The sequence below is a fragment of the Candoia aspera genome, chromosome 1, assembly GCF_035149785.1.
Source record: "Candoia aspera isolate rCanAsp1 chromosome 1, rCanAsp1.hap2, whole genome shotgun sequence".
In the NCBI taxonomy this organism is placed as follows: domain Eukaryota; kingdom Metazoa; phylum Chordata; class Lepidosauria; order Squamata; family Boidae; genus Candoia; species Candoia aspera.
In genome coordinates this window covers 141,438,334-141,450,383 of record NC_086153.1, presented here as the reverse complement: position 1 = coordinate 141,450,383, position 12,050 = coordinate 141,438,334, and positions in this window count along the sequence as shown.

Sequence of the window (12,050 nt, the reverse complement as noted above, 5' to 3'; positions counted from 1 at the left end):
TTACATGCCACCCCAATGCGTTCTATAAATTGCGTTCTCAGTTGGACAGCCCTAACTACAAACTTAACAGTTCTATTGACCACATACGTATTTGTGACCTGGAGGAAGTAACATAGTCGTTCGTTATGGTCCCAATATGTGGTTCTGTCAATTAGTGGCTGAAGGTACTGAGCCCTTGCTGGGGCATCTAGCTGGCAGTTAAATAGGACATGTGCAATGTCTTCTACTTCGGGTGCTCCACAAACACATGTCCGCTCAAGGTAAGGCACTTGGTGGAATCATCCATATTTGACCATAGAATCTAGCTGCTTGAATCTTGCTCTAGTAAGAGCTATCCTATGGTATTGCATCAGACCCATTGTCAGGTACTTTTCTATTTGAAAGGACAGTTTATTCTTGGCCAGCCATTTCAACGACCTATTGTGTGCAAGTGACTCAATGTCTGTTTGGGTATCAACATCCAAGACTCTTTGTTTGAATATTGCCTTGGCCTGGTCTCCGGCTGAAAGTAAGTATTGTGATGAAAAGCCAAGGAATGCGATAGTTTGGAGGAGTTGGTTGATCCAAGTGGAGGGTTGAGGTGTGCCCATCTGTTCTTCAAGGCACGTTTTTGGTAGTCTATCAGGTTCCATTGGGAGAATCCTCCACCAGTAGTTGAACACTTTGGTTTCTGATAGACTGTAAAGGGAACAGGTGCCTGTTTCAGCTCTTACTGCTGCTGCAGGTGTATTCCTGTCGGTCCCCAGAATAGTTCTTAAGAAGTGTGCTTGATTTTGTTCAAGTAAGGAGGCCTTTGATAGGCCCCACAATTCGGCACCATATGTTAGCATGGGTACAACTTTTGCCTTATGGACCTTCAGAATGGAGAGGAGAGAGCAAGGGTGCTTGTAGCTGAGTAGTTTAATTAGTGTTTTAGAACTTACTGTGGCCTTTGCAGAACTTTGCTTGTAATGATTAGCCCAAGGCCCTGTATCTGTAAAAACCACCCCTAGATATGAAAAAGAGTCTATTTGTTTTATAGGCTCTCCGTCCAAGTGCCAATTGTATTTGGCCTGTCTTTTCCCAAAAACCACCACTTTGCATTTGGACTTGTTAATGTTTAAGAAGTTTGCAGTGCAGTAAGCACCAAATTTCCCCATCAATCCTCTCAGGCCTACTTGGGAATGTGCCATCAAAACCATGTCATCTGCGTACAAGAGGATATTGATATGTCTGTTGAGGATCTTGGGCATGTGGACATCCGTAGAATGGAGAAATCCTGGGATGTCATTAACATAGAGATTAAACAACACTGGTGCCAAGATACTTCCTTGTCTGACACCTTTGTGGGTGGGTATGCTCTGTGTAAGAGAGCCATTGACTCTGGTACGGACTTTCAAGTGTGTATTTGTGTAGAGGGCCTTTATCAGATATAAAAGTCTAGGTTCCATATTTAACTTGGCCAGCTTTTTCCATAAGATATCTGTATTTATGGGGTCAAATGCCATGCTAAGATCAATAAAAGGTGTAAACAGGTGCCTTCCATCAGTTGTATATTTAGTGATAAGATGGTGAAAAACAAAGCAATTGTCTATTGTGGAGTGCCCATGTCTAAACCCAGCCTGTTTTTCCACTAGTATATTTTTCTCGATTGCCCAGTCCTCTATTTTTCTCAGGAGGTGTTTTGCATACATCTTAGCTGTTATATCAATAAGGCTTATGGGTCTGTAATTTTTAGGGTCTTCCTTGTCTCCTTTTTTGTGTATGATGGAAAGTTCCCATCCTGCTGGAATATGCCCAGTGTTGTCTATGTAGGTAAAGAGTCCTGCCAATAGAGGAGCGCACCAGTCAGTGTGTGTCCTGAAAAGTTCTGGTGGTAGGAAGTCTTCGCCAGGTGCCTTATTGGGTGTCAGTGAGTGGATGATGTGTTTAATTTCTGTCATTGTTACTGGTAGCCAAGGAGGAAAATTATCAAGGGTCAGAGGCTCAGTAGTAATCTTTTCAGGATAGTACTGCTTGGAGCTGGCAAATAGGGTAGTATAGAAATCCTCCCAGACTGAAGCTGAAATGGGGATATCAAGTAGGAGCTTACGCTCCTTCAACATGCCAGATACAGTATTCCAAAATATGACTGGATCAGAACCTTTTGCTGACTTTTCTAGCTCAGGCCAAACTTTAGCTGTATATTGAGCCTTCTTATTGGCTGTCAGTTTCTTATAATTGCGTCTGAGCTTGAACATCTTGGCGTGGTTGTTTGGGGTGGGGTTTCTTTGAACCAGACGCATAGCTGCTCTAAGGGTCTTTCTTGAGCTAGAGCAATCAAGATCGAACCAATTAGATCTTATGGGCTGTCAGTTCCTAACTGGCAGTTTATCTATTAAAAAATTTCTTAATGTGCTACACAAATTGGCATATCCAGCAAGGATTCTATTTGGGTCTTGAGTAGTTGTAACAACCATGTTCACCCAAGACTGGGCCCTCTCAGAGTTCATAAAATAAGTAATTGCCTTGGTATCCACCTTAGTCCATTTAAGCCTCCTGTCTTGCCTCACTTCAAGGTTAGCAAGTAACCTCTTGTATGTGGTTGGTGATCATAAATCAGAGTTACTGTAGAATTTAACTGCAATCGGTTGATGATCGCTGTCCTCCCTCACGTGAACTTGAATGACTGAGAATAAGCTCATTTTGTCTATTGAGACACATATGTAATCCAAAACACTGCTAGCATTCCCAGCATGGAAGGTAAAGGGATATGTGAAGCATCTGCCTTTGCCTTCTAGGATGTGAAGGTTGCATGTATATATCAGAGAGATCAGTTTGGAGCCAGCCATGTTCCTTTTAGAGTCTCTGGAGTGCCAGGGTAGGTCGTTTGTTAAGTAGCTCTCAGGTATGATACCCAAGTGTATGTAATCATACAAAGAAGCCCCCACCCTAGCACTGAAGTCTCCCAGTAGGATCACAGTGGCTTTGGGATGTTTTATGTTTATCTCTATGACTGTCTTTTCTAATTGCACCCAACTGTCAGAAGAGAAACAGGGAGAGGAGTATGGTGGTATGTATGCATTTAGCAGCATGACTTCAAATGATTTGTATTTGAATTGGTTAGCTAGGAGATAGAAGGGGTCTTCTCTGAGGACCAATTGCTGCCCTTGCTAACCCAGCTCTGCCTTAGCAAGTACGCATAATCCCCCTGAGGCCCGCCCTTTCGAATAAAATTTGTGTGCTGGTGTAGACCAGGATCTGAAGCCTGTTAAGAGAGCTTCCTCATCACTGGTGGTTAGCCATGTCTCTTGGAGTGCTGTGATGTCAAATTTGGAGAGGAATTCCAACAGATCTCCATCTGACATTCTATTCTTCCATCCCGCTATATTCCATGTCAATATCCGAATAGAGCTTCCTTGTTTGTTGTCAGGAGGTATGACTGGCGTTGTGCTGAGATCTGTAGTTGGATGGTGTGGCTCATGCAGTCATTCTACAGGTAGGATAAGATCCAGCATTCCTTCAGTATCTAGGAAGACACACTGGTTGAAATTTGGCTTTCCTTTACCACTCTCTTGCTGCTATGAGGATTCAGGTGAATTGTGTGGTGGCTTACACATAGGGTAGTAAGCATCAACAGGTTGTTGTTTCATATCTGTGTCAGTGGCCAGAAGAGTTGTCTCAGTCTCAGGCAGTGGTCTTCTTCCTACCTCAGAGACTGCCTTTACCATAATTTCCTCTGGTTCCTGAGGCAGAGGTCTGCCTGGAGAGCTGGAAAAGGTGCCAATTTTTGAGTGAGCTAGACTGCTGTTATCTGTCTTAAATTCCTGGTGTGAGGGATTTGGATCTGCTCCAGGGGCCTCTGTATTGATGATCTGCATATCTGAGTTCCACCTGGTAAGGGAAGGGGCACAAGATCTTTCTCAAAGTTATTACAATTGCCTTGGGTAGTTGGCAAAACTAGATCGATTAGTGGTTTGGCTGCTTTGCGTGTTGCCACTAGAGTCTCTCTCAGATCATCCAGTCTTTTTATAATGTCAGCTTGTTCCACGTTAACTAAAGGAGTTAATCAGATTTCCCTCCAGAAGATCGTCTGTGCACTGTCTCGCTATAGGTAGTACCGAGTGTTCGCCTGGGCTGTCTTCTCTCAGGGGCTGAGCTGGTGAGGTGTCCTTGAGGTTATCTGAAGTCGAGTTGTCACTTCTGTTCTTTAAGGTGACAGTGCTCTCTAGGTCCAGCTGGATTAGGAGTGAGCTAAGTTCCTCCGAACAAAACACATGTGTTGGGACTATTGAAAAGAGGTGCAGAAAGGGCATCATTTTAAACAGCATGCTAGAGATTATGGGCTGCCTGAATGTAAGTAGAATTCGCTCACAGCCTCTGCTGAATGGGAGCCATTCAGCTTTTTCCAAATCGACCAGCTGCCTTTCGCATCGTAGTAACTGGCTTAAAGATAAGATAATTGCTCTTTTGGATCTCCATCGTCCTCTGTTTACACTGTTGTTTAATATTTGTAGGGTAATTTGATTAGGCTGTAAGTAATATTTACGCTTTAAGTGTCTCCCTTGTTTGCATGGTCAATAGGCACTTGTTTCTCGCCCTTCTCCATCTATGTAATCAGCTCTCTCTGATTGCTAGCTGTCTTTCTCTTTCTTGATATGGGGGAAAGGTTACCTGTGACTTCCCTGCTAACTGCCTTTGTGGCACACCTCGTATGGGAAATCTGTTCTTCAGCAATGTTGTCATTTGTTTGATTTTCATTAAACTTCACAAAAGCTTCTCCCAAGGAAACCACCTTGTTCTCAATTGTTGTCAGCAGCTCGAAGATGGAAAGAACAGTTTGTGCTGTCAGCAGGCTTTGTCTGGTTAAAAAGTCAGTTATATTTTCGTTCTTTAAATTTATCAAGTTTGTATTCTCACTCCCATCCCGCGAAAGCTGTGCAGCTGCTGAACAGATAGCGGCAGTCTGTTCAAGTGGGGAGGGTGCGTCCTCTTCCATAGAAGAGGAGAAATCTATGAGTTGCTGGCTTTCAATCTCTACTTGCAAATTCCACTCTCGTGCATCGTGTCCATCGGGGAGATTGGAGGGGATTAGGTTACTTACGGGAGATGGCTGCCTGCCTGTTAGGTAGCTGTTGACTTTCAGCTGTTTCGTGGGCTTGGGAGCAGCCTGTGTTCCAGGATGTGTGCGGCATCTCTTCTTTCTTTTTCCCATGATGATTAATAGTGTCCCAGAATTTTCCTCCACTCTTTCTGCATGTTGAGGGCTCCACTCAGACAGCACCAGGCTGTCACACCAGGGGGTAAGTGTGGAAGATATTGAACAATAAAAAGTAATCCTTGGAGGAGCTCCTTACAGCAGTTGCTGCCTCCTGTGCATTTAATGTTTTGAATGAGCTTTCAGCTCTTCAAGTGCAAGTGCCAAACAGTTTTAAGGATGGACATGTAAGCATTTACTAATGTCAGGTGTCTCTAAGTCAAAATATAGGTTGGGGGAAAAAATCACAAAAACAGTACTCCACATCCATCATTAATATTTTATAATAATGGCATGCTGAGCTTTGCAGGCAAGATAAGAATAATAATATAGTGACTCATACTGAAACATGGAGGCAGATTAGCCATTTCGTTGCTGCAAAGGAGGAAAACAAAGAATGCTGGTTCTTCGTCCTTTACAGTGCAGCTCAGTTATTTTTTTTATTAAAATAAAAACAATAATTGTGTTTCAATCTAATTCTCCAGTACTTACTGGAAACGGTATCATTTTCCACTCTGCTTGTATTTTGCGTGAACTTTTAATGGCACAAAAGGCCAGATGTAACTTGTAACAGAATTAACCCAAAGCAGATAGCTACAAAGAAGACAATCTCTGATAAAGGCATGTCTACATGGATAGAAATTAGTCACAAAGCCTGGCTTCGAGAAGATCAAAATGACTGATAGCATAATTTAAAGCTGAAGAGGAAATTATTATACGCTGCAGATTATACCAGAAAGATTAGGCTTCTCATTGGTATCAAAGCAAGTAATTTTTAATACGTAGTTCATAAGCTTTCTACACTTACTCAGCTGATACCCATATCGCTGGTCTCTTTAAGAGCTAATCTGATATCAAAAGATTGAATTTTTGCTTCTGAAACCAGACTTTCTCTCTTCATCCACACATCCTTTAAACTAGTATTTTGTGTGTGGTATCTATGTATGTGTATATGTATATAGAAGGGGAGGAAGAATTTGATCTTCCAGCTGAGTGCATACTGCTGACTGAAGGCCACCTTTGGATATAAACCGAGGATACTTGTGACCATGATTTACAATTGGTTAGAGGACACGGCTGGGGAAGGCAATGGCAAACCACCCCGCTATAGTCTGCCAAGAAAATGTCACGAAAGTGGTGTCCCCCCAAAGGGTCAGACATGACTCAGTGCTTGCACAGGGGACATTTCACCTTTCACAGAGGACACAGACATGAATAATAAGGTAAAGATGGCATTCTCATTTTTTTCATGCCTGTTTTTTATTTCTCCTTGGAGCACTGTTTTTCCATGACTCTTGATAACTTTGGCTTACCGACTACATTATCCCAAGTGGGCCCTACAGCAAATGTTGTAATGCATTTTTCTTCCTAGGAGATCTACTCTAAATACCAGCAAACTGTCCCCCCCACCCCCACCCCCACCCCCACCCCCACATATTTTGGTGCTTTTTTTTCCTTTTCTTTTCTTACAGTCTTTCTCTATTGCATAGTTAAGTAGGTGCAGTTCCCATTGGCTGGATGTTTGGATATTGTGTTTTTCTATACCCCTGTTTTATTTTTCAGTGTTAAGGTTTCTTATATACTGGATTTTCCCTGAACATAATTATAGTATTTCCCTTTTTTTTCTAATATCTGCATTTTGGCTACAGGCCTGGTGGCTCATCTCCTAAACTCCCTAGTAGAAAGAAATGATCTTCAGCATTTGTTACTTTGGAATAGGTTGTTTTGCCTCATCCTGCCAATTAAAATATCTTTGTGGCATTTTTATAATTTAAATATACATGACTACTACCTTGGGTTTAACTGGCAGTGCAACCTCCTCAGCCTGCACATTCATATACCTTTTATAATACAATCCAATACTTGTTCACTCAGAACAGCATCTTCCAAACCATCTCTACAATGAGATGGAATATACAGGTGACCAGCTTCTTTTAAAACTTCATCTTGGTATTTTCCCAATCATTATTTCAGGCAACAGTGATACCACCTTCTTCTAGAATGACCAGATCTGGGCTAAAAAAAAATCAGAACAACCAGTAGATGGCAGTGAAGAGCTTTTTCTGAATCTCCTTGCTTTAATCTACTACCTGTCTGGAATTTGCAGCCAAGGTTCAATAGCACTAGCCCAGGTACATCTTCTACACCGCATATATAGGAGGAAGCAGCTGGTTATGTTCAGGAAGAGAAGAAATCAAAGTTTATCTCCAAAAGCTCAATGCCAACACTTTTCCAGCCAGTCTTTTTCACTGGAGTTGATGGAACAGATTAGTGGCTTGTCTAGGAAGCAGATTAATACTCTTGTTACAAAGCCCCAGCCTTTCCCTGCTATTCTGTTGGGTCATAGTCACTCCAGAAACCTCCAGTTACATAAAGACAGTCAACAAGAGATGGAACGGGGTAGACATGTGTATACAGTGAAGGGAAGTCTCCCAGTGCAGCATGATGTTTCTCAGATACTGTAAACATTTACCTTCCCAGCCTGAATGACACTTTTATACGAGGTGGGAGAGGCTGATTGCTTTTATACAGAGGTGGGAGAGAGAAACTTTCATCCCACAAAGCCTCTCCTCTTAATGTTTCCAAACCTCACAGTGTGTCATGGCTCCTCAGATAACTCCTGATTAGAGGAGATGAAGGCAGGAACTCAGGATGGGTCCCAGACTTCACTTTCACTGGAAACAGATCATACTGAACAAGGAGGCCTCGGCGTGAATTCAGTCCATTTCACAGTAGGAAGCCCTTTCTCTTAGTCATCACACAAGGGCTTACAAAGTCTTACAAAGCATCCTGGAGTGCAGGTACTTGAGTGTGAAGGCCAAATATTGTGAACTGCATTTTTAAAAAAAATAACAACCTGCCATCTGGTATAAGCTCTGATTTGTAGGCTTCTGTTTTGGCACAGAGCGCATTGCCATTATCCTGCTATTGCTGCCATCTTGGTAATCCTGACTCCTTGTTTCCTGGTTCCTTGATTTTACTCACTGGGTGGATCTAGGACTGAAATGCTGGCTTCTGAACCTCAAACATTGATTTTTAGATACCACTTTTACTTGTGTCTGCCTACTGGATCAAACAGCAAATGAAAGCTAGACAGTTTCTGAGACAAAGTTTTCTTTTCAGGTTGCCTTGGCAGGATACAGTGGAAATATGGAAAACTCTGAGCTGTCGATCGGAAGGTCGGCGGTTCGAAACCGCGCGGCGGGGTGAGCTCCCGTTGTTAATCCCAGCTCCTGCTCACCTAGCAGTTCGAAAACATGCAAATGTGAGTAGATCAATAGGTACCGCTTCGGCGGGAAGGTAACGGCGTTCTGTGTCGTCATGCTGGCCACATGACCCAGAAGTGTCTATGACAACGCCGGCTCCAAGGCTTAGAAACGGAGATGAGCACCGCCCCCTAGAGTCGGATTCGACTGGACTTTACGTCAAGGGAAACCTTTACCTTTACCTTTATGAAAATAGCAGCCATGGGAAGAAATACACTAACCAAATGGGTAGAAAATAAGGGCATTAATTGGTATGAGAAAAAAAAGTATTCTTATATATACTAAAAGTCCCAGTGTTTCAAGTGAATACCTCTTTGTCAAGGGAATGAAAACAAACAAATGAAACAGAATGTTTACAATATATGGAACAAAATTCAAATATACCTGAGACATGTACCATTCTTCCTGAGATTAGATTAGCCCCAACCCTTCTAGTCTTTCATAAAGCCTTTTTTTTAAATATAATGTTTTAAAAGTGTTAAGAGCAATAATAAGAACTAATACAAACCAAATTAGAACAGAAAAATCAAAAAGAAAGATAGAAATAACAGAAAAAACTAAAACTGCAATAAGAAAAGAGAAGAAAAGAGAAAAAAGAGAGAAAGATATAAAGGTATAAAGAAGTAGCTTCTGATATTCTTCACAGCAGTTATAAGAACAATTATGTTTTAACCTCTCTCTCTAAAGTTACATCATGACTCTCTTCTTTCTATAATCTATCCTGTCTAAACATCAAAACCATAAATCACAAGTTCATTTTTTAAATTTTTACGCAAAAAGTCTGTAAGGGGTTTCCAGTCACTAATAAATGTAGATATTGTCTTTTCTCTAATCAAAGAAGTCTGTTCATCTCAGCAAGTTCTGTCAGCTTCACCAACCATTCCTCCATGCTGGGTAGTGCCAAATCGTTCCATTGTTGTGCATATAGTAATTTAACCAGTCACCATATATTGAAATAAACTTTCATGGCTTTTTTCTAATTGTTTTATCCATCAATCCTAAAAGGAAAAGTTCTGGCTTCAATTGAATATTAATCTTTAAAATCCTGTGTATAAATGTATGTACTTCTATGCCTTTATTAAGATTATTCTCAAAAAATTCTTTTAACTTCTTTTTGCAATCCTTCACTACCGTGTCCTTTTATAACAACATTTCATTCAATCTCCACCTAAAAGAGCCATTGTTCTTTTTAAAAGTTAAAGTCACTGGATTGTGATCTGAGAAAGTCTTTGGTAATGTCTCCACTTTATGAACATTATTAGCCAAAGTCTTAGAAATCCAAATTTTATCTATTCTTGAAAAAGATCTATGACTTTCAGAAAAATAAGTATATTCTTTTGAGTCATCATTTTTATATCTCCAACCATCAACAAGCTCCACATTATCAGTTAGATCTATCTATCTATCTATCTATCTATCTATCTATCTATCTATCTATCATCTATCTATCTATCTATCTATCTATCTATCTATCTATCTATCTATCTATCTATCTTTGGTAGTTTAACTTGTGTATTTTTAATATTTTTCTGAGAAGTTCTACCTTTTTGTGGGGAAACCACCCCATTCCACTCTTCCAGGAAACACCAATTTTCGTAGGGAAAGTCCAATAATTTGTCTATGTCCTTTATAAAATGCTGTTTTATCTTCATTTGGGGCATAAACTCCCAATATTAAAGTCTTAGCCCCCTGTAGATTAACTTCCACCCCACCATATCTGCTATAATCATCAGTCAGTATAGGTTTTGGATCTAGTTGAAGATTTATATACAAAACAACTCCATTGTTTTCATTCCTGCCGAAATAAATTCTTCACCCAGATTTTTGTGACTCAAATATTTTATATCTTTTTTCCTGATACGTGTTTCCTGTAAGCAAAGCACATCTTTTTAAAACTTTTTTAAATAATGGAATATTTTTTCTCTTTTGAGGAGCTCCATTTATATCCCACATTAAGCATTTATAGTCCACAATTAGGCCAAGATTTTAGAAAAGTCAATACCCGTAGTGCCCAACATGGAATTATCCTCAGTGTCTTGTTGTATCTGTTGTGGCATTTGTTTAGTCACATCTGCCATTGTCACTTCTATTTGCATTTCCTCCAATTCTTCTTTACATTTCCCCCCAAAATCTCTTGCTTTCTGTATAGAGTTCATTCTGAATCTCTGCTGTTTAAAAGTAAAAATCACCCCTTCCAACTTACCCATCTAAATGGAATTGTCTTCTGTTTAAGTCTGTCAGAAAAAAATACTCTTTTTTCTTACATAGAATTTTAATTGGAATTTCCTTAAAGTACAATTACATCTGTATTGTCAGTCCTCAATCTAGTATTAAAATGTTGCTGCAAAACTTGATTTCTAGTCTTCTTCCTGACAAAGTGCACAAAAACATCCCTTGGAACATTTCTTAATTTTGCAAATTACGTATTAATTCTATAAACTTTGTCAATCTCTGTCTCAGTGTCATCTTCCTCCCAGTCCAGGAAATTAGACAGAGACTTAACAATCTTCTGTCTGATATGTTCTCCATGTTCTACTGGAATTGCTGTAAATCTTAAACAAAAATCCTTTTTTCTCAGTTCCAGTAATGTCAAGTTGTGCAAATCTTTCTCCATCTCTCTATTTATAACTTCTGTCTTACTTTCCAAAACTTCCACTTTGTCAGTAATTTGCTTTAGATCTCCAGCCAATTGTCCTACAGATTCTTCAATCTTAACTGCTTCTTTCATATCCTTTTTTATTCCTGCAAATCCATCTTCCATTTCCTTTTTAAAAGCATCCAAACTATTGGCAACCATTGCAGTCATTTTCTTGCCAAATTCCTCAAACATTTTCTGCAATAAATCTGGTGAAATGCCCTTATCTGAAAGCTGTCCTAGTGAACCTTGCCTGCCTTCTCCTAATCTTGCAGCTTTTCTTGTGGTTGCCATTATGAGAAAGTGAAAGTATGTCAATTATTAGGGTGAAAGTAAAAGGCAGGCTTCTTCTTTTTTTCTGTTTTTCTTTTCTCTAACACTTTAGTCCCAATTAGCTCTCCATAGATGCAGTCACACAGTCTGGCTCTTATTACTCTTATTTTCTTATTTTGTAAAATCCACCAGTTATCTACTTTCCTTAATGATAAACAATCAGCATTAGCATGAAGGTCCTGTCTGTTTGTCCAATTAATTTTACTATTTTCAAAGGAACTTTCATCAGAAAAAAAAATTATTCTTCCGTTTTCTAAAATTACTGTGATTCTTGAATCACAATCTTGTTAAGCTTTTTGCTTTTAAATTAAAATCCTTTAAGATAGCATTTTTTTTCTTCTTCCTAATTCCAAAAAGAAGGCAACTCACTGAGAGTCTTTGTTCTTCCCTGACATTCAGAATATATCTCTTCAGTTGTAGATTAATTATATTCAAAGGTATTTAAAACTGTGAGGTTTTTGCCAGTCATATGTCTGTAAAGGCTGCACAGCCGTTGAGGGCACACTGATATTCCCTCAGCTCCCAAGCTGCTCAGCTCACAATCGGCCATAAGAAACTCATTTCCTGTGGTCGCCTCATGAGGAGCGGCTATCCAGAATGC